Here is a 21,029-nt window from a genome sequence, read left to right as displayed (position 1 = left end):
TATTAGTTCTAATAGGGTAAGTTAAAAACACTACAAAGCTCACCCTTCTTACTAAGATTCAGTCATTTTTCTCAAGTAAATGCTCCCAATTGCAGCAAGTCTAATTTCCAGAGTTTTGAAAGAGTTGATTCTGACAGTGCTCTCATTACTTTTCTGGGGGTTTTTTGTTTTTGCTTTTGTTTTCAGAAGCCCTTACCCCAGCATTTTCACTGACATTACTCCCTCTTAAGAAAGTTTCTTATGCCTCCTTTTCCTCAACTGCATTACTATCTTTCTGTAGTTTTGGAGATGATCAACAAGATGCTGTGGTGGGCACCTGACACCTGGCACCAGCGGTACTCAGGGAAGTGATCCCTGGCGCCGGCGGAATAGCAGTGGCCGCTGTGGCGGCCTCGCCCTGCTGGGGAAGGCTCCCGCTGCTGGGGAAGGCTCCCCGCTGCTGGGGAAGGCTCCCCGGTGCAACCCTCAAGCCACCGACGCATCGCATGTAGCCCTGGGGCTGGCCCAGCCCGTGTCCGACCGTCCAAGGCCTGCACACCGAGCCCTCCGTTCACTGCTGCCTGCCTGTCAGGGCTTACTTTCCGCAGCTGAGCTGCCCCCGGGGGTTCTCTGCTAGGTGGTAACATGCTGATTACTAATTGTCACCTCTCGGGGTGACAGAGTCTGAACCCAGCTGTGCGCACAGCTCTGAGTGAGGCCCAGGACGCCTGAAGGCAGCCACAGGCCCCTTGGACACGGCAGACGTGGCGGAGGCGACCAGCAGTTCTCAAACCCAGTGGCTCCATCCACCTTCACTTCAGGCCGGACCTGGATGGGAGGACGTCTGCGGCTTACGAGTGATTCTAAAGAGACGAAACTTGGCGTCGGCATGGTCTTTGGCATCAACCAGAGAGAGCAACTGAGTAATCGCAATAACGGGGACATCGTGCGGCACTTCTCCCCAGCTGCACACTTTCCACGCCCACGCACGTCACCCGGCTCCACCGCATCCACGAGGGGCGTGAGTTCGAAGGCCGCCCAGGACCCTGAGGACGCGAATTCTCCCAGCCCCTCTCCCGGCCCCACCGGGGCCCCCGCTCTGGTCAGCCGTAACTCCCGACAGAGAGCTTCACGGATGCTGGGCCCCCGCTAGGAGCACCCTCCCGCTTCATCCCCTCCTCCCTCCCCGCTCGGTCCTCCCGGGCCTAACTCACATGAAGTTCTAAGACTTTTTTGCTACCCCCGTGCTTCATAAACTTGCCCATTCAACAAGTATTTGCTGAGCACCTGCTATGTTTCAGACACTGTCCTGTGCTGAGGACACGAGGAGCTTGCTCTTCTGGAACGTGCATTCTAGCAGCCAGTGCCAAAAAATAAACAGAAAATATGTAGGTGGCGATAAGCTCTGAGAAGAAAAATAAAAGAGGATGAGGGTTGGGTTTGGGCACTCGTTCAAATGAGGAGCGCGGCCTCTCTGATAAGATGGCAACTGAGCAGAAACCTGAAGGAAGTAAGGTCGCAGGCTGCACAGATGCAAAGAACAGCCTTCCAGCCAGAGAGAGCAGCAAGCGCAAAGGCCCTGAGTAGGAAGTGTGTTTCACAAGCTTAAAGAACAGCAAGGCCATGATGCTCAATTAGGTAAACAAGGGGGAGCGTGTCTGACAATGAGGCCAGAGAGTTAGCAAACCATGTGGGCTTTATGAACCATGGTAAGAACTTTGCATTTTATATAATGTAAGTTCTGAGCATAAATGTGACATACTCCATATTCTATTTTATTTTTATTTTTTAACTTATCTTTATTGTTGAATGTATTACAGATGTCCCTCCTTTTTCCACCCTTGACCCCCCTCCTGCCCACTCCCACCCCCTCCTGCCTTCCCCTCACATTGTCTGTGTCCACTGGTTATGCATATACGCATAGAAGTTTTTTGGTTTCTCTCTTCCCACCCCACCTCCCCGTTCCCTTTGAGGTTCATCAGTCTATCAACCAATTTGTACTTCTTAATCCCTTCATCTTTTCTATCCATTCCCCCAACCCCCTTCCCATCTGGCAACCAACAAAAAGTTATCTGTATCTATGAATCTGTTTCTGTTCTGCTTGCTCATTTTGTTTGTGGATTCGATTGTGGATAGATATGTATTTATTGCCATTTTATTGTTCATATTTTTGTTCTTCTTCAAGAAGATCCATCAACATTTCATATAATACTGGTTTGGTGGTGATGAACTCTTTTAGCTTTTTCTTGTCTGGGAAGCTCTTAATATGTCCATCAATTCTAAATGATAGCTTTGCAGGAAAGGTTGTAGGTCCTTGCTTTTCATCACTTTAAATATTTCTTGCCACGCCCTTCTGGCCTGCAAAGTTTCTTTTGAGAAATCAGCTGACAGCCTTATGGGAGCTCCCTTGTAGGTAACTAACTGCTTTTTTCTTGCTGCTTTTAAGATTCTCTCTTTGTGTTGAACCTTTGGCATTTTGATGATGATGTGTCTTGGTGTGGGCCTCTTGGGGTTCATCTTGTTTGGGACTCTGTGCTTCCAGGACTTGTATGTCTGTTTCCTTCACCAAATTAGGAAAGTTTTCTGTCATATGGTTTCAAATAGGTTTTCAATTTCTTGTTCTCTCTCTTCTCCTTCTGGCACCACCACGATGCAAATATTAGCACACCTGAGGTTGTCCCAGAGGCTCCATACACTATTCTCATTTTTTTTAATTCTTATTTCTTTTCGCTGTTCTGATTGGGTGTTTTTTGCTTCCTTATATTCCAAATCGATGGTTTGCTTCTTGGCTTCACTTACTCTACTATTGATTTCCTATAAATTATTATTTATATCGGTGAGTGCATCCTTCATTTCTAACTGGTCTTTTATTATGCTCTTGAGGTCCTCACTAAGTTCCTTGACATTCTCACAAAGTTCCTTGAAATTCTCACTAAGTTCATTGAGCATCCTTATAAGCAGCGTTTTGAACTCTGCATCTGTTAGATTGCTTATCTCCATGTCACTTAGTTTTTTTTTCCTAGAGTTTTGTTCTGTTCTTTCATTTGGGACCTGTTTCTTTGTTGCCTCATTTTGGCTGCCTCCCTGTGTTTGTTTCTATGTATTAGGTAGAGTTACTATGTCTCCTAGGCTTCATGGCCTATTGTAGTAGGTGTCCTGTAGGGTCTAGTGGCACAGCCTCTCTGGTCACCCAGCTAGGCCCTCGAGGTGCACCCCTTGTGTGGACTTTACACCCTTCTGTTGTAATTGAATCTTGATTGCAGTCTTGACATGGCTTCTTCTTTAATTTTGTAGTTATAGAACTTCCATTCAGCTCGATTTCAGGTGGTTCTGAAGGATGTTTGTTCTGTAGTTTAGTTGTAATTTTTATGTGGTTGTAGGATTGGAAGCAAGTACCTCGTTTACCTACAACTCCATCTTGCCATTTTATTTTTTTATTTTTAATCCTCAACAGAGGATATTTTCCATTTATCTTCAGATAAAGTGGGAAAGAGAGAGAGAAACATCAGTGTGAGAGAGACACATTGACTGGTTGCCTCCCACACAACCCCGACCAGGGCCAGGGACTGAATTTTAACCAAGGTACGTGTCCTTGATCAGATTCGAACCTGTGACTCTTTAGTCCATGGGCCAACGCTCTAACTGCTGAGCCAAACCGGCCAGAGCTCCAAATACCATTTTAAAAGGGCCACTCAGGCTGCCTTGTTGAGAACAGACTGTGAAGGGCCAGGATGGAATCAGAGACCAGTTAGAAGGTTGTCTCAGTAATTCAGAGACAGTAAGATGGTGCCCGGGACCAGGATGAGGCGTGCAGGTCATGAGGAGCCAGAACCTGGATGTATTCTGCAGGTGGAGCCGACAGCGTCTGCTGGTGAGTTAGACGTGGAAGGTGAGAGAAAGATAAGAATCAAAGATGAGGAAGGCTTTTGGCCTATAAACTGAAAACATACAGCTGACATTTATGGAGATGGGGAAGCCGAGCAGATAAAGTGACGGTGGACCCCCCCCCCCCCCCCCCCAGCCTGAGCCTCAAGGCCATGCTCCTCCCTCACGTGTGCAGGGTTTACCCTTTGACACTCCATGGCTGTGGACTGCACGCCCTTTGCACATCTCCAGCTGACACCCTCATTCCTCGAGACACATTGTCTGAGTGAACTGGGAACTAGCCGAAGTTGTCCAGGTCCCAGTGGCTGACAAGAGGCATGGCCCTGACCCCCGCGTGAGCAGACCCTGAACCGAGGCACCGACAAGGTCAAGCAGGGCTGGCACAGCAGGAGGAAAGAGCATCAGAACAACCGTTCGCCCCCTGGTCTGCACTGTGGCATCACATGGGAGCTCTGTCCGGGTTGTACTCCAGGCCAATGCTTCAGAATGTCTGCAGGTGGGAGGCAGGCATCCATGTCTTTAGTTTCCCAGCCGATCCCAACACTGGGTCAAGGTGGAGAGCCAATTCCTTGGATGGACGAGTGCTTCTTCAGTGCTCTCTGGTGTTGGCTGATTCCAGCTGTGCTGAGCAAGGGGTCCAGCACTGTGCAGGGACAGAAACACCTCTGTCCTTACAGAGGGAGCTGAACCAGGTGTGAGCTGCTGAGCAGCCTTCTGCTTAGAACCAAAACCAAATCAAACTCTCAAAGAAAGCAGTGCAAGATACCCGCCCTCATTCCACACCCCCACTCACAGCCCTGCTCTGAAGGTGAGCCTATTTCAATTTTTTTTTTAATGTAATCTGGCCAAACTCTGACCAGGAACGTCTCCTGGCAAGGCCCCGGGTGAGGGATGTGGCGGAGGTAAGAGCTCAGGGCTGAGCAGAGTGGCAGGTGTTAACGTCCCTCTTGGGCACTGGGCCCGATGGTGGTGGTGGCCAGGAACCGGAGGAGAGTGCGAGAATGGAGGATCCCCAAGGCACGTGGACTTGGAAGCAGGTCAGATGTCAATTCCAGGCCCAGGAGCCAGGGCAACCTCCTCCCGTCGTGAATGCCCCTCAGTCAGCCGTTCCCCAGCCAGCCGGCCAGCAGACAGACAAGCCATTCATTGCCCAGAGCTCTGCTCCAGGCCCGCGGCTGGGTGGGACCCCGTGGGACCCCTCCCCAGTCGTCCTATTCCCCAGACACTTCTGTGGACAGAACCCAAATAACTTGATGAAGGTAAGATGAAATGAGAAATGTTTGCTCCTGAAAATTGCTAACATCTGACCAGACCCCCAAGGAGTCTGTCTGTGGGAGCAGAGGCTACTCCTTCTACACCCACCTCCCGCCACCCACGGGAGGCTGAGGGGACTGTGACTCAGGGACTGAGGAGACAGTGAGGACATAGTCGTCAGTCCCATCTGGACGCAAACCTTGACTCCGTGGCTGTCTAAGAGACCTCGGTGGTTGTCTGAGCTCTCTCCCCTTCAGTTTCTTCACAGGCTTGTCCGGAGGTTAAGCAGATGCTGCCACGGGAAGGTATTCCGTACATGGTCTCCCGCCAGGTCCTCTCCTGCCTGTGGGACCCATTAACTGACAGGCTCAGTTACAGCTGGGTCGGCTCGCTCCCATGCCCCACGACCTCCTTTCTGTGGGTCTGGAGGAGGCGGAAAGGACCTGTTATGAACGGAATGTGTGCATCCCCCAAAAATTCATATGTTCAGTTTCTGTCCTCAATATGAGTATTTGGAGGTAGGGCCTTGGGAAGGCCATCAGTGCCCTTAATGAAGAGACCTCGGGGAGCTGTCTCACTCCTCCCTCCGTGGAAGGACACAGGAGAAGGGGGCCATTGCTGGACCAGGACGCGGGCTCTCACCAGACAGCGAATCTCCCAGCACTGGAGATTGCCCAGCCTCTGGACCTGTGAGACGTAAACGTTTGTTTATTAGCCACGAGTCTAAGGCATTTTTGTTAAGAAGTCCAAAGAGACTCAGACCCAATCCTGACCGCGTGGAGGAGGCCCCCGCGTGCGCATGGAACAGGCCTGTTCCAGCGTCTGTTCCGGTGAATGACTTTCAAGAGCAGTGCAAGGCGAGGTTGAAGCCTGGTCGACCTGGGACTGGCCCCACAGGGAGATCGCTGTGACACCATTTCGTAGAGGATGCTACAGCCACCCCTTACGTGTCCAAGTCAGCAACAAGATGGGGAAGGAGCAAGGGCCGCAGTTCTGAGATCTTCATGCCTTCAAGGTGACATGTCTCACCATGACTTCAGCTTCCTCCTCCTTCCAAGGAGGCAGAGTCCCTGCAGGGCCCCTCTGGTGGATTAAAGATGACCACAATGGCCCTGGCCAGGTAGTTCAGTTGGTCAGAGCATCGTCCTGATATGCCAAGGTTGCAGGTTCAATTCCTGCTCAGGACACATACGAGAATCAACTAGTGAATACATAAATAAGTGCAACAACAGATCGATGTTTCTCTCTCCCTCTCTCTCTAAAATCAATCAATAAATAAAAATTCGTTTAAAAAGATGACCATAATGCTTTGTCATGCTCTCTCAGGAGGTGGGGTTTATTTCCCTCTGCCCCGAGCCTGAGCTGGTAGAGGGTGCGTACCCGTCAGAGGTGGCAGGAGCGACTCCGGGCCAGTTCCCCACTAAGCCTGAGAGGCTGCAGCACTCTGGGGAGCCCTCGCCTCCATGGAAAGCCCCGCTTGCACGTCAGAAAGTCCACATGGGGACACCATGCAGAGGCCACGTGGGAAGTGGGGGCCCTGAGATGAAAGAGAGGTCACTTGTCCTCAGGCCTGGGAGGACTCCAGGTGACTGCAGCCCCAGGGTCATCTGACTGCAACCGCATGCCAGACGCCAGATGACACCAGCGCAGGGGCCGCCTCGCTAGCCTTGGCAATCCACAGGCCACGGGAGGCGATAAGTGCTCACTGTTGTAACCAGTCAGTTTAGGGTGGTTTGTTCTGCAGCAGTAGATCGCTGAAACATCCCCAATGCTCTTCTTAGGTAACTTTGTCCTGTCTCCATCTAAAATTCCCCGCCCCTCCCTTCTCCTCCCGAAGGGCCTTTGAGGGCCTCTCCCCAGAGCCCCGCCTGGCGACATGGGCTCAGTTCGCCTCGGACGTGCTCTGCGCCACACAGCGTGTAAGTGCAGGGGACACGGGGGATCGGACACGTCGAGTTGTGAGACCTCAGGAGCCCATGACTCAGTTTAAACATGTTCATGCCATCCTCCTGGCTCCGGCTCTCATCCTGACCCTCAGAATCCCCATCTGTCCTCGCTGCTCACGCCCCTGCTCCCGGATGTTCTCACTCAGCCCAGCGCCACCTCCAGGCCAGCACAGTCCTGCAGCCCGCACATCCCGAGCCCGGTGACCGTGGATGGGTCAGCACCGCCAGCTGGGCCCGGAAGAGCAGCTTGGAGCGCTTGACAACAGGGAGCCGGGGGTGGACTCCACCTCCTGCTGCGCGTTCCCTGCCCCGCACAGGAGCCGCAGCATCTTCTGCAGGATCCGGCAGCATCAAGAGCTGGCCAGGCAGCACCCGGGGCAGCCCCCCTGAGGACAGGGAGACCCCATCCTGCCCAGCACTGCGACCGCCACTGTCACTTTGGAACAGAGCTCGGGCTCCTGTGACACCAGCTCAGACGCCGTCTCCCTCCCCTCGCCCCGACTCGAGGACCTGTCCCACACCTGGCCTGACCTTGTGCCATCAGGGGCCGCAGCCAGATGGGTGATAAGGAGATGCGGGTGGAACCCTGCTGCCCGGGGCTCCCAGGGGTCGCAGGACAGTACGCTGCACCTGGAGAGGCCCCCAGGTTAGGCCAAAGGCAGTCTGGCCTGGCTTGTTACAGAAATGCTCATGCCGTCGGCCTGCGGTCCTGAGAGACCCGGGTTCGGTTCCCACTAAGGGCGCGTGCCTCGGTTGCAGTTTGTCCCCGGCCCTGGTCGGTTGTGTGGGTGGCAGCCACTCGATGTGTCCCTTTCACATCGATGTTTCTCTCTATCTGTCCCTCTCTCTCCCTCCCACTCTACCTGAACAAAAAATGGAAAAATGTCCTCGGGTGAGGATAAAAAAAAAAATTAAAAAAAAAAAAGAAATGCTCATGTGTCGTCCCAGACACTTTGCGTTTGGTTCCATTGCACACATTTTCCCGAGCGCTGATGTCCTCACGACCAAGAGGCCCTGCTCCGCCCTTGGGGGTCCGCACCCATTTGCACAGCTATTCCAGCAACCCTGGCCCCTGTCCAAACAAAACCCCGAGGACACGGAGACCCTGTGAGAAGCCTCTTCATTTGGAAAATGAAAGGAAGGAAAATATGATCTGAGGAATCCACTGGGGCCAAGTTCTTATTTCCCGAGGAAGTGGGAGTCGCTGGAAAGCAGGGCGTCGGAAGCACCAGGGCTCCCGGGCGGCAGCCTCCGCAATGCCCTGAGGCGCAGAGCCTGCTGGGGTGAAGGTGTTGCATCCTCTGGGTCCCCAGCCACGGCGCACGGTTTCTTTATAAAGGAGCTGTCACGTTAGAAAGCGGAGAACAGGGCCGTGAGGAAATGGACTGAGAACAGGCCTGCGTGTGTAAGGGAGGAGACTCTGGCCCGGGGAGAGGTGAGCCGGAGTCCAGCCTGGCAGTCGGGGCCCAGGGCTGCCACATGGAGCTGGAGCTGGCGATGTGACCGGAAAGGGGACTGGCCCTCAGTGGGTCTGCCTAGGGCCCGGTAGTGTGCGGGTTCTGGACTTCACACAGGAAAAGTTCCTCAACATGCACCCAGGTGAATTTTAGAGGATTTACTAAAGCTGGGGACACGAGCCGCAGCTGGTCTGCTTTGGCTCACTGGGAAGTCAGAGAAAAGGGGGCCTTGGGGACAGGGTCAGGGGGTCTGCCTGGGATGAGCTGCCACTGCCCATTGCTGCCCTGGCTGCAAGTCTCCTGGGTCCCTCAGAGTCGAGGGTGCTTTTGGGGAGGAAGGGGGGGCTGGGTCCTTTGTCTCGAGACTGTCCTCTCTCTCTTGCAGGCGGGGATCCTGGGGGAGGTGTCAGGGAGGGTTTCAGCAGAGTGGTCATCAGGTTCCCAGGTGTGCTCCTTCAGGGCCGTGGTCCTCACGGGTTGGTCAGTGTCAGTGTCGGGCAGGGGCCGTCAGCCACGGCAGCTGGTCCTGGGGTTGCCCACCTGGTTCTGCTGCTCTTCTGGGTCTGGAGCTGACAGACACCCGAGGCCTGGATGCTGTTTCTCCTGTATCTGCTGGAAATCGCTGTCTGTGTGTCCAGCTCTGTCTGTCTCCCTGTTCCACTCGTCCTGGCCTGTCCCCGGGAGATGGCCTTCTCTGGCATAGCCACACGGCCCCACATGGCAGCCTCTGCTCTGAGGCTTCAGCTCAAACCCCGCCCAGGAAGAGGGAAGAAAAGACTCTTGTTGAGACTGGGTCACAGCAGGAATCTCCTTGAGAGGGAAGATGGAAATTTTAACCTTTCTTGCTTCCTGACTAGGGCAGTGAAAAGGACAGCTGTTCTGCAGGACGGGGACTCGGGGCACACGCTGGGCTTGGGGGTACGAGGTGCCCTCCACCAGGGCGCGCGGGGCGGGGAGGCGAGACGCACCGTCCCTTCGCACAGGGGAGGCCTTCAGGAGCTGTTTCAGGGAGCAGCACCTCTCGGGGTGCTCAGCCAGGCTGGGAGCTGACCCTCCCATGGCGGGAGATAGGGCCCGGCCTTGGGCGATGGCCCCAGACTGCCCACCACGCCCTGCTTGCTGGGTCCCGCTCATTCCATTGCACCCTGTGGGCCCGGGGACTTGGGCAGAAGTTCGTGTCTGTGACAGAGGGGACTTTGTTCCCTGGGCGGGGCTGGCTTTCTCCCTCTCTCTGCATGGAGGGGCAGGGCGACTGAGGGGGTTATGTCCTCGTCATCTCCAGCTTGGCAAAATGTAAATGTGAGAGTTCACAGTGACGGGAAATAGATGGCATTTTCTCTGTGGACCAGTGGCAGCCACCACCCACGGCTCAGACCCAGGCAGGCAGCTCCCCCGAGGCCTCACCCTCTGTGGAGACCTGGGAGCCCCCAGACCCGCGGTGGCGGAAACTGCAAACAGAGGTCAGCAGTGAGAAGCCGCCCGCGGAGGTGGTACCACTGGGCCTGGAAGAAGGTACCACTAGAAGCCTCTGCTCCAGCAGCAGGGCTCCTGACCTGGGCCCTGACACCCACACTCGGGGTAGGCACAGGCCTGATCTGCCAACTACTTATCTACCTCCCTCCCCAGACGAAGTCTCTCTGTTCTGAATGTCTCATTTAATCCTCATGACAGTAGGTTCATTCATTCCTTCCTTCCTTCATTCAATCACTCATTCATTCAACAAAACATATTGGGGAAGGATGGGCAGACACAGAGCAAGGAGCCACAGGGGAAGACAGAAAGTAGACAAATAACCACCAGAGAGAAGAGTAAGTGGCAGCAGCAGCAGTAATGTTTGCCTCTCTAAGGCCTTGGAGGACCAGCCTTTGATCCTGCAGAACAGGCCAGGGCTCTGCGGCAGCAACATTAAAACCACCAATTATGAAGAACCCGTGGTGTAGGGGCGCAGAAGCTCACTGTCCTCCCGACTCCAGCCCAGCGGCTCTTACCTTCCCGGTTCTACGGCAGGGGCTCAGCCAAAGGAGAGCTGGGGGCAGCCTCGGAAATGCACAGTGGCTGCTCCCCAGGAGGCAGCCCTCAGTGTTCAGCGCCCCGGGGGCGCCGCTCAGCTGCGGATGGTGGTTCCAAGCTACAAAGCCGAAACGCACTGGATGCAGAAGCCCTTGGTGGAGACCGGGGAGCCCCCTGGGGCCAGGCTGTTTGCAGAGCCCTGGCTTCTTCTGCAGGATCGAAGGCTGGTCCTCCAAGGCCTTAGAGAGCAAACACTGCTGACTTGGTTTCCACGCTCACACTGCCCAGTCACATTGGGTTCTCAACCCCATCCTGCTGGGCGGGGTCCCAAGGGTCCAGCAAGCCAGGGTCTGGTTGCCGGGAAGGACCAGTCCCGACCAGGGGCTTCCAGGGGGGCCCAGGCAGTCTGGCCAACGTGTGCTCAGCCAGTGCCCTGGAGGAAAGGGCGAAGGAGCGTGGACAAGGACTCAAACCGCCTGCCCCTGGATCCTGCTCAGCAACTGCCCAAAGCTGACTAGGCCACTTGCTGTCACTGATCAAATCAGCGGTCAGAGTGAGTGAGGGCGAGGCCAGGCTTCTGGCCCGGCGGGCGGTTCTCCATGGGCGAGGAGCACAGCAGGGCAGCCTGCTCGGGAGGAGTGTGGTTGGGGCACAGGCCGGAGCTCCCAGCTGGGAGGCTGCCCGCCTGCGAGATGAGCCTGGCTCCGGAGCTGCGTGGGGGTTAAACAGGAGTCCCATCTGAACCTGAGAGGAGGTCACCACGTGGCTTTGCTGGTTAGACCATGAGATTTGGAGAGAGCGACCCAACATCTCAAAAGAGCAACTCTCCAGAAGCAGAACCCAAAGCCAAGTCCAGCATATTAACCAGGGCCCAAGCTGTGACACTCGATGGAAGTCTGACGAGGCCAGCGGCGGGGCTGCTGTGGTCGCCTGGGAGGGCCGTGGGGAGTGTGTGAACCTGTGGATTGTGCCGCAGCCCCTCCTCCACACGGAGCTGAGGCTCAGACAGGGGCCCGCTATTCTCCGGAGACTTTGGTCAGAGCTTGTTCCTGCTTCTCTAATCTCCTGCTTTGCTTGACAAACCAAACCATAACCATGGTTTTCTCCATCACGAAGCCCCACGTGAGTCATCCCCACAAACCACTTTAGAATCCAACTGCTAGCAGAGACGTTCCCTTGGGCAGGAGCAACTGCTCAATAATGAGAAACTCCAGGGGAAAATAGCCCCAAGTCTGTGCTCTCGTCGACAACCACGCCAGAGAGTCGCGTGGTGAGGTAGGCAGGACAAGAGCATGTACATGAACATGGGTCCAGGCCCCTCCCCCACCTGCGGGGCCTGGGCGAGGCTGCACACGGAGGAGGCTTCCAGCTTCAGCCCTCCTCGTCCCGCCACCCCAGTTCTGTCCTTGCGCGCACCCTCCCACCTGTTCGAGCTGCCCTCGGTCACCCCTCGGATCCAGGTGCACGCACCGACCGTGAGGGTCCCTCCCGGACTGGCCCAGAAAACCGGAACCCGGGCAAGAGGCCAGCGAGCTCTGCAAGCGCTCCGGCCAGCTGGGCAGAGCTTCCAGGGCTTGGACCGTGGCCCAGAAGTGCAGGCACAGTTTCCAAATTGCAAATCTCCTTGGCCCTCCCGTTTCTTCATTCTGTGGGTCTGGGTGCAGTCAGAGGAGAGCCAGAGCACTCTTCTCTAAAACAGAACCCCAAGTAGGGGTCAGATGATTCTAATGGCAATGCAGCATGAGTAGAAAGTGGGGTGTGTGAGGTTGCCAGTGCAGGACACCAGGCACGAATCAGTCACCCAACACCTTGGGGATGGAGAGAGAGAAAGGGATGCCCCAGGCGATCAGGTATGAACCCAAGGCCAACAAAGAAGAACTATTTTCTAGCCTCCCTATTCCCTGTTCTTTTGCGATGGTCAAGAGGAGACACAGAAGAGGTTAGGGCAGACAGCTTTTATTATACTCACAGGTCCTGAGAGGGGGTCACTGCACGCCAGGCCATGAGGAAGCACCCGTGTGGGGCAGGAGGCAGGAGCCAGGAACAAAAGGGGAGATTAGTCCCCGGTCTTTATTCGCGTTTCCACGGAAAAGAAGGCAGAGCAGGGAAACAGCTGGGGACTGGCTAGTCTGAATCATTTTGCAGCCTCCATACAAACAATGCCCCTCCCCGTGCCTCTGAGCTTCTTTTCTGGAAATGGGCAGCCCCCAAGTCTCCTCCAGGTGGCATGAAGCTTTGGCAGGATTAATGACCTTGGGCTGACCCAACTGACATAACTAATGGAACTCAAAACTGAACCAACCCTAAACCAAGGCACCTGACCTAATGCCCTCCCTCCCACTTGCACTTCACGTCGTGGTGTTGGAGCTTTTATGAGGCTGACTCAGTTACTCCAGATGATGTCAAAGTGTCATTGCTGCTCTCTGGGCACTGGGTCCCAGCGAGTCCTCAGAGAGCATGGCCAAGACATCAACACCACATGGCCGGAGGGGCACCGCATCTCATGCTTCCGTTAGGCTGAGAGCAGCTGGGAAGCCCCGTTCCAGCAGGTCAGTGCAGAGAGGCACATGGAGCCACAGGCCTCCAGACCGCGGGGCGGAAGCCCACCCACCCAGCCCAATAGCAACACAAAGCAAATGGCAAACAGGGGCAGGCAGGGCAGAATCTAGAACATGCTCTTGCTTATTCACGAGGTTGTCATCACGTTCAGATAAGCACGATCAGGACAGGTCTGGAGCCATCCCCCAGGATGCTTTCAGGGGAACTGAGCTGTGTTGGATGGAAGGCTGGACGATGAGAAAAATCCCTGGGCCTTCTGCACAACCACCCCTGCCACCTGCCACCTGCCCTTCCAGCTTGAAGGTGATGAGGCCTGTGCAGCAAACTGGGGAAATGCCTGCAGGGGCAAACTGCTTATAATGGACCCTGGAACAGATCATCTTTAACATCCCCAGACAATAAAATTATTTTCATTAATGAGAGTTAAATTAAATTTAAAATTATGACAAGAAAAAGACAGCAGAAAGGATTAAACTTTGTATAAGTAGTTTTGTCAGTCAGAATTCTTTAATAAAATGTAAATATTATAAAACAAAAATTTTAATGTATGGCTGTATACTTTTTAATTACACTAGTTTATTTTTTAAAGTGGGGACACACGTGAAGAAACACTTGGGAAAGAGTGAACTCCACAAGCTTCAGAGAACGGCCACACCTAGACAGACAGAACTGAAGCAAATCAACGTCCTTGTGCTATGGGAGCTACTTTGTTTCTTATCTACTGTTTCAACACAGGAAGATGGAGTGCCGTGGAGCCGGAGAGATGGGCTGCACCCAAAGCAAGCTCCAGCGATTCTGATTTGTCACCCTACAGACCAACTTGAAACAGTCATGGAACTGACTCTCCAGCATCCTGAATGCCAGTGTCACTGGAGGTTTCCAGATTAACTTCCACATAGAATGCAGTATCTATTAAAAAGTACAAATGTGGCCTGGCTGGCATGGCTCAGTGGATTGAGCATCATCCCATGGACTGAGAGGTCCTGGTTTGATTCCCAGGCAGGGCACGTCCTTGGGTTGTGGGCTCGATCCCCAGTAGGGGGCGTGCAGGAGGTAACTGATTGACGTCTCTCTCTTGTCAATGTTTCTATCTCTCTCCCCCTCTCCCTTCCTCTGGCTTTAAAAAATCAATAAAAACAGCCCTAGTTCGTTTGGCTCAGTGGTCAGAGCGTTGGCCCACAGTCCAGAGAGTTGCTGGTTCAGTTCCCGCTAAGGGCACGTACCTCAGTTGCAGTTTGTCCCCAGACCTCGTTGGGGTCATGTGGGTGGCAGCCACTCGATGTGTCTCTCTCATGTTGATGTTTCTCTCTCTCTCTTCCCCCCTCTCTCCCTTTCACTCTATCTGAAGATAAATGCAAAAATGTCCTCAGGTGAGGATAAAAAAAATCAATAAAAATATTTTTTTAAACTATACAAATGTGCATATTGGAAGCATATATATATATATATATATATATATATATATATATATATATATCACTATGAGATAACACTAACCGCAGCAATGTTTAGAACTTAAGCCAGTAATAACTTGTTGGGGAAGGAGTACTTGATCACGGACATTGTTTAGAATTACTGGTGTACAGTGATGATGAACAGCTGACCCGATGGACAAAGAGATCAGTGGAACAGGATAGCAAGCCTGGAAACAGACCCACGTAAACATAGTCGACTAACTGTTGGCCAAGAGCAAAGGCAGCAGTGACACAAAGCTGGTCTCCTCGCCCTGGCCGGTTTGGCTCAGCGGTGGAGCGTCAGCCTGCGGACTAGAGAGTCTGGGTTCGGTTCCCGCTAGGGGCAGGTACCAAAAAAAAAACAAAAACAAAAACAAAACAAAACAAAACAAAAAAGCCCTGGCTGGTTTGGCTCAGTGGTTAGAGCGTCGGCCTGCGGTCCCGAGAGACCCGGGTTCGGTTCCCGCTAAGGGCATGTACCTCGGTTGCAGTTTGTCCCCGGCCCTGGTCGGTTGTGCGGGTGGCAGCCACTCGATGTGTCCCTTTCACATCGATGTTTCTCTCTCTCTCTCTCTCTTCCTCTCTCTCCCTCCCACTCTACCTGAACAATAAATGTCCTCGGGTGAGGATAAAAAAAAAAAAAAAAAAAAGCTGGTCTCCTCCACAGACGGCGCTGGAACAACTGGACATCCACGTGCAAAGTGGTAAGTCTAGATGCAGACCTTACCCCTTCACAAAAAATAACTTCACAGGCCTAAATATAAAATGCAAAACTATGAAACTCCCAGAAGATAACATAGGAGAAAACTCAGGGGACCTTGGGTTTGGCGACGACATTTTAGATACAATATCAAAGGCACAATCCATGAAAGAATTGATAAGCCGGACTTCATTCAAGTTAAAACCTCTGCTCCGTAAAAGACAATACTAAGAGAATGAGAAGACATGCCACAGTCTGGGGAAAAAATATGTGCAAAAGGTACATCTGATAAAAGACTGCTATTTCAAATATACAAAGAACTCTTAAAATTCGAAACTAAGGAAACAAACAACTGATTTAAAAAATACGTCAAAGACCTTAAGAGACACCTCATCAGAGAAGCTATGCAGATGGCAAATGCGCATATGAAACTGTGCTCCACATCACACGTCCTCAGAGAAATGCACATTGAGACGACAGCGAGAGAACACTGCGTGCCCATTAGATGGCCGGAATCCAGAACACTGACAACACTGACGCTGACAAAGATGCGGAGCAAAAGGAGCTCTGTCACTGCTGGTGGGAATGACGCATGCTACAGCCACTCGGGGCACAGTTCTTACAAAACGAAGCGTAATCTCACCGTATGATCCCGCAATCACACTTCGTGATTTACCCAAATGAACTGAAAACGTAGGTGCACACACAAACACCTGCACAAAGATGTTTATAGCAGGTTTGTCTATGTTTATAGCAACTTATTCATAATTGCCAACACTTGGAGGCAACCAAGATGTCCTTCAGCAGGTGAATGGGTAAATAAACTGTGGTACATCCGGACACTAGAATATTATTCAGCAATAAAAAAATGAACAATCAAGCTATAAAATGACATGAAAGAAACTTAAATGCATATTACTACGTGAAGGAAGCCAATCTGAAAAGGTTATTGTATGATTCTAGCTATCTGACATTCTGGAAAAGTCAAACTATGGAGACAATTTGATCAGTGGTTGCCAGGGGCTGGGGGTGGGAAGATGAATGGGCAGAACACAGAGGATTTTTAGGGCAGTGAAAATACTCTGTGTGATGCCCTGGCTGCTCTGGCTCAGCAGTAGAGCATCGGCCCGCGGACCAATGAGTCTTGGGTTCGATTCTAGTCAAGGGCACGTACCTTGGTTGTGATTCATCCCCGGCCCTGGTCAGGGTCGTGCAGGAGGTAGCCAGTCAATGTGTCTCTCTCACATTGATGTTTCTCTCTCTCTCCCTTTGTCTCCCTCTCACCCCCTCCCACTCTATCTGAAGATAAATAGAAAAATATCCTCAGGTGAGGATTAAAAACAAGAAAGAAAATACTCTGTGTGATATTATAATGGATACATGTCATTATGCACTTGTCTGAGCCTACAGAATGTACAATCCCAAGAGTGAACCCTAATGTAAACTACGGACTTTGGTTTTGATAATGAATCGTCAATGTGGGTTCACCAGTTGTTGGAAATGTCCCCTCCGCTGAGGGGTGCTGCTGATGGGGAAGACTATGCCTGTGTGGAGCAGTGGTATATGGGAGATCTCTGCACCTTCCCCCAACTCTCTGTGAGCCTAAAACTACTCTAAAAATAATAAAGTCTTTTTTCTAAAAAAAAGATAAAATTAAACCAGACCCACCTTCAGTCTGTTTTATTCTTGTTTTTAAATTCTCTTGGCATAATGCACTTACTTATTATCTATTCCCCAGCTGGACTGATTCATCACCCACACTTGGTACACCCTGTGTACCTGTGCCCAGATTTTATAAAATCTCCTAACATTTATTTACACTTATTGTTAGAAACTATACAATTACTGTTGTCTGAATTGCAGAGAAGTTCGAAAAGGAATTAAGGGCACCGGAAGTCCTTTTGAGCGTCTCCCACGGAAGCTGTTCTTTGTGATGGCCCTGCGCAAGGAACCAGGGCGGTATTTTAAACAGGAGATATTGGCCCTGGCCAGGTAGAGCCTCATCCTGGTACACCAAGGTTGTGGGTTTGATCCCTGATCAGGGTACACACAAGAAGCAACCAGAGAATGCATGGATAGACGGAAAAACAAATCAATGTTTCTCTCTCTCTCAAATCAATCAATAAAAAAATATTAAAAGGGACATGTCAATGGTTTCGATGACTACATAAGAACTTAAGTTTTTGCCCTGGCTGGTTTGGTTCGGCGGTTAGAGTGTCGGCCCACAGACCAATGAGTCACGGGTTCGATTTCAGCCAAGGGCACATACCTCAGTTGCAGTTTGTCCCCGGCCCTGGTAGGGTCATGTGGGAGGCAACCAGTCGATGTGGCTCTATCACATGGATGTTTCTCTCTGTCTCTCTGTCTCTCCCTCTCTCCCACTCTATCTGATGATAAATAGAAAAATATCCTCTGATGAGGAATTAAAAAAAAAAAGAAAGGAAGAACTGAAGTTTTCTACGTGACAAAATACAGCAATGACAAAATTTTTAATCAAACAACTAACTAGGGAAATTACTTTTCTTACTTATGACAGGCCAAGAGCAATTGGCCGATGGTGACAACCACTGATGTTCCAACAGCGATATGGGCAAAAGATGTAAGCAGAAAAGTCATACGGTTCCTTACAATCCTAAGGAAAAACGTTTCTTTCACAGGCCCACAAACCAATGCCGCTGCCACTTACAAGTCAGATGCCTGTTTTCATCTCTCGTTTTCCAGGTAATGCGGGTGTGTTGTGAGAAGGGCCGCTCTCATACTCTGCCACGGGAAGAATCAATCTCTTAATAATATTCATCCTTGGTCATTGACATTTCAGATATTTTCCAGGTTGTTCTTTCCCATTTGATGTGGTTTATCGTATTCGGTCATTTCAGTCTGAGGATCCAGAATGTCATCCTGTCTAGTGGAAACCGGCATCCTCGCTGCAGCTGCAACCCGGCAGGGCCAGCACATGCCGGTGGGTTTGAGATTCGATGGTCTTCTGAAATAAGCCTTTCCTGTGTGCTGCCAACCACTGGCAAGAGTGCGCTGGCCCGTGGGATGTGAGCAGCAGGCACATTAGAAGCCTCTCCTCCTGATTCTGGGTCGGATGATGGCCCCATTGGGCTGGCACGGCCTTTTCTGAAACATTATAAATGTCACAGTTTAGTATGGAAGAGTGTTCCACTAGAGGCTTTCGTCATCACTGCGCATAAATACAACCACGTTACTTAAGAACCCTCTGAAATTGCAGTCTTATGACAAATGTCCCAGCTCTGTGCTATTCAGTGGTTGATATCTTACATTTTAAAACCTCGCAGCAGTGACTGATAAGGTAGGTAAGGAAAGGATCTTGGAAAATCCTACAAAATCATCAGATGTTTTAGTCTACAGGAGAAAGAAGTGGGGAAGTAAGAGACCCTGGTATTGTAAGCTCTGGGGGCCCACAGTTGGGAGCACAGCTCACTTCTGTTTAGAGGCCGTCCATTGTCCTCCCTTCAGAACACGGTGGAAACCTGTCAGCATAATACTCTGAAGAAGCTGGGGATGAATCTTACCTTCCAGAACCACGAGCTGACTTTCCAGGGGTGGGACATCAACTAAAGGGCTCTGATCTTACAGAACCAGCCCTAGACATAGTCCGATAAGAGGAAGCATGGGGGCTAGAGGATCTTAAAAATTGCTGGTGGCGGTTGTTGTTGATCTCAGGCTCCTAACGCCGTGTTATCCTGCTCGCTCTTATCCTGCGAAGCCTGGGCCGGCTACACCTCTTCCTTCCCTTCGTTTCTGGCCGCGTCACTGCTACTCCGCCACCAGGTTCGAGGCCCGCCTGGTCCAGGGCTCCAGCCTGGAAAAGTGCTGGAGGCGCTCAAGGACCTCATCAGGGAGGCCCGCTGGGACATCAGCTCGAGGGCCTGAACCTGCAGAGCATGGACTCGTCCGCGTCTCTTTGGTGCTGCTCACCCTGCGCTCCAAGGGCTTCAACACGGACCTCTGCGACCGCAACCTGGCCACGGGACTGAACCTCACCAGCATGTCCAAAATATTAAAATGTGCTGGCAACGAAGACATCGTTACCCTAAGGGCTGAAGATAATGCGGACACCTTCGCACTAGTAATTGAAGCTCCAAATCAGGAAAAGGTTTCAGACTATGAAATGAAGTTAATGGATTTAGATGTTGAACAGCTTGGAATTCCAGAACAAGAGTATAGCTGTGTAGTAAAGATGCCTTCTGGTGAATTTGCACGCATATGCCGAGATCTCGGTCATATTGGAGATGCTGTTGTAATTTCCTGTGCAAAAGATGGAGTGAAATTTTCTGCAAGTGGGGAACTTAGAAATGGAAATATTAAGGTGTCACAAACAAGTAATGTTGATAAAGAAGAGGAAGCTGTTACCATAGAGATGAATGAGCCAGTTCAGCTAACTTTTGCACTGAGATATCTGAACTTCTTTACAAAAGCTGCTCCACTCTCTCCTACAGTAACACTCAGTATGTCTGCAGATGTACCCCTTGCTGTCGAGTATAAAACTGCTGATATGGAACATTTAAAGTACTATCTGGCTCCCAAGATCAAGGATGAAGAGGATCTTAAATGTTTTTAAAATCCAGGAAAATAAAACTAAGCTCTTTGGGAACTGCTTCTGAGATTTCAACGTGCCCTTAAACATCTCTTCTGTCAGCAAATTTGTACCTGAGTACATATGTAGATAATGTTTTCTGTAAATAACATTTTTTTTTTTTTTCCGTTCTCTACAATTGCAAGGATAGTCTCAAGTCAAATCTGGTCATATTAACCTAGAACTACTTCTGCCTTATCTAAAACTACTCTTTAGGATTTTTATAACAAAGGGTTTTGACTATTAATTATGTTTTCAATTTAAATAAAAGTTATTTGAATTTCAAACATTACAGGACAGCACCTTCATTGGAACCTTTACTGTTGCAAGTATCCTAGGGAATTCACAGCTAATGCTACCTCTTTGTGTAAATGTGTTTTGTTTTTTCCAATCTAGAGCAACCAGTTAGAAATACATTAGATATAACCACAAAAAGTACTCCAAATGCAGTAGGTGACAAGATATTTTGGGGAATTCGTTTGCCAGACCTATTTTTGTATTCTAACTTGAGCTGAAGAAATGGATGGGAGAATAGAACAAATTTTATATATTTCATTATTTTGTCATTTTTGTTAGCAAAAACTAACACTTTCAGAAGCTTGATGTATTCAAAATTGTGTGAGCTTATAAGACTGTCATTGTTACAAGGCAGTTTCTTTAGGGAACCTTTTACAAGAATCTTTTTTTAAGTGTTAGTAGATCTGTGATAGGGCCCAAGGAGTATGTTTGTGCCAAAAATAAAAATAAAATAAAATTCTCCAGTATATAAATAAGTCCTTATTTGGTACTTACCCCCTTAAAAAATGAAGATGGCTTAAATCCCATAGGTGTTGGATTCAACCAAGAAAGTGAAAAGGCTCAGCAGTTGTGAAACAGGCTGTGGAAAGGTTCCCAGTAATTGTGCTACACAGATCGGCATCCTACATACTGAGAATTGTTTTATTACAGTCCCTTTTCCCGTTGTAGTTTGTGTTTGGTGGGTTAAATGACTGGTTTCTTTGTTGTGCCTGGACTGAGTTCTGGTTGTTGGACTTTAGGACTCACCGCATCCGTGGGTAACCATTTCCTTGTGTGCCCGGGAGGAACGAGGTGGGGCAGCAAAGGGGCCTGATGGAACTTTTTGGAGAGAAAATATTTTATCTAGACTGGTGATGATTCCAAGACTGCATTTGTTAAGCCTCA

At 50.8% G+C, this 21,029-nt stretch overlaps 1 pseudogene; it reads left to right on the top strand.

The window, feature by feature from the left end:
- The first annotated feature begins 4,827 nt into the window (after positions 1-4,827).
- Positions 4,828-19,832, top strand: LOC118622433 (annotated as a pseudogene).
- The last annotated feature ends 1,197 nt before the right edge of the window (positions 19,833-21,029 follow it).

The sequence above is a fragment of the Molossus molossus genome, unplaced genomic scaffold (assembly GCF_014108415.1).
Source record: "Molossus molossus isolate mMolMol1 unplaced genomic scaffold, mMolMol1.p scaffold_m16_p_9, whole genome shotgun sequence".
NCBI lineage: Eukaryota > Metazoa > Chordata > Mammalia > Chiroptera > Molossidae > Molossus > Molossus molossus.
The sequence above is the reverse complement of the archived record's forward strand: the minus strand, read 5'-3'. Positions and strand labels throughout refer to the sequence as shown.